Source organism: Chiloscyllium punctatum, chromosome 35 (assembly GCF_047496795.1).
Source record: "Chiloscyllium punctatum isolate Juve2018m chromosome 35, sChiPun1.3, whole genome shotgun sequence".
Taxonomy (NCBI): domain Eukaryota; kingdom Metazoa; phylum Chordata; class Chondrichthyes; order Orectolobiformes; family Hemiscylliidae; genus Chiloscyllium; species Chiloscyllium punctatum.
Genome location: NC_092773.1, coordinates 5,377,772 through 5,380,159, shown reverse-complemented (window position 1 = coordinate 5,380,159; position 2,388 = coordinate 5,377,772). Strand labels below are relative to the sequence as shown.

The 2,388-nt window shown below is 69.1% G+C and overlaps 1 protein-coding gene across 1 annotated transcript in view; it reads left to right on the top strand.

Moving 5' to 3' along the window:
• LOC140459593 (serine/threonine-protein phosphatase 2B catalytic subunit gamma isoform-like) overlaps positions 1-2,388 on the top strand; it is a 59,491-nt gene that overhangs the window by 9,876 nt on the left and 47,227 nt on the right. The window lies entirely within an intron of this gene.

Here is a 2,388-nt window from a genome sequence, read left to right as displayed (position 1 = left end):
ACCACACACTACACTCCACTCCAACACACACACTCCCACCACACACACCCCCACTCAAAACACCCACAACTCTCCCCCACACACACCCCCACACACTACACACCCCACACACACACTCCCCCCACATCACACACCCTCCCTCACACACACCCCACACACACACCCCCACACACACACACCCCCCCACACACACCCCCCACACACACCCCCCTCACACATCACCCCACCCCCACACACACACCCCCTCACTCACACCCCACACACACACCCCCCACACACACCCACACACACCCCCCTCACACACACACCCCCCACACACACCCCCCTCACACACCCCCCCACACACCCCCCACCCCCCCACACACACACACCCCACACACACACCCCACTCACACACCCCACACACACACCCCCCACACACACCCCCACACACACACCCCCACACTCACCCCCCACACACACACACCCCCCACACACACCCCCCACACTCACACCCCCTCACACACCCCCACCCCCCACACACACACCCCACACACACACCCCCCCACACACACCCCCCCACACACACCCCCCACACACACCCCCCACACACTCCCCCCACACACACACCCCCCACACACACCCCCCTCACACACCCCCCACCCCACACACACACCCCCACACACACCCCCTCACACACCCCCCCACACACACACCCCCCCACACACACACCCCCCCTCACACCCCCTCACACACACCCCCACCCACACACACACCCCCCACACACACCCCCCACACACACACCCCCCACCCCCCCTCACACACACACCCCCACACACACCCCCCCACACACACACACCCCACACACACACCCCCCCACACACACCACCCCACACACACACCCCCCCACACACACACCCCCCCACACACACCCCCCCACACACACCCCCCCACACACACCCCCCCCCCCTCACACACACACCCCCCACACACACCCCCCCCACACACACACACCCCACACACACACCCCCCCACACACACACCCCCCACACACACACCCCCCACACACACCCCCCCCCACACACACCCCCCACACACACACCCCCCACACACCCCCCCCCCACACACACACACCCCCCACACACACACCCCCCACACACACCCCCCCCCACACACACACCCCCCACACCACACCCACCCCCCACACACACCCCCACCACCCCCACCCCACACACACACCCCCCCCACACACACCCCCCCACACACCCCCCACCCCACACACACACCCCCCACACACACCCCCCCTCCCACACACCCCCCACACACACACCCCCCCTCACACACCCCCCACCCCACACACACACCCCCCCACACACACACCCCCCACACACACACCCCCCCACACACACCCCCCCCCACACACCCCCCACACACACACCCCCCACACACACCCCCCACCACACACACACCCCCCCACACACACCCCCCCACCCCACACACACCCCCCAACACACCCCCCCTCACACACCCCCCACCCCACACACACACCCCCCACACACACCCACCCCCCCTCACACACACACCCCCCACACACACCCCCCCCCACACACCCCCCACACACACCCCCCCCACACACACCCCCCACACACACACCCCCCCTCACACACACCCCCCACACACACACCCCCCCTCACACACACACACCCCACACACACACCCCCCTCACACACCCCCACACACACCCCCCCCCCCCACACACACCCCCCCCACACACCCCCCACCCCACACACACCCCCCCACACACCCCCCCACACACCCCCACCCCACACACACACCCCCCACACACACACCCCCCACACACACCCCCCCACACACACACACCCCACACACCACCCCCCCCACACACACACCCCCCCACACACACCCCCCCCCACACACCCCCCACACACACACCCCCCCACACACACACCCCCCACACACACACCCCCCCACACACACACCCCCCCCACACACACACCCCCCACACACCACCCCCCCCACACACACCCCCCCTCACACACCCCCCACCCACCACACACACCCCCCACACCACCCCCCCTCACACACTCCCCCCCCACACACACCCCCCCACACACCCCCCCCCCACACACCCCCCCCCACACACCCCCCCCACACACCCCCCCACCCCCCCCCACACACACCCCCCCCACACACCCACCCCCCCCACACCCCCCCCCCACCCACACACCCCACACACCCCCCCTCACACACCCCCCACCCCCACACACACCCCCCCCACACACACCACACCCCCCCACACACACACCCCCCCCCCCACACACACCCCCCCCACACACACCCCCCCCACACACCCCCCCCACACCCCCCACACACACCCCCTCACACACA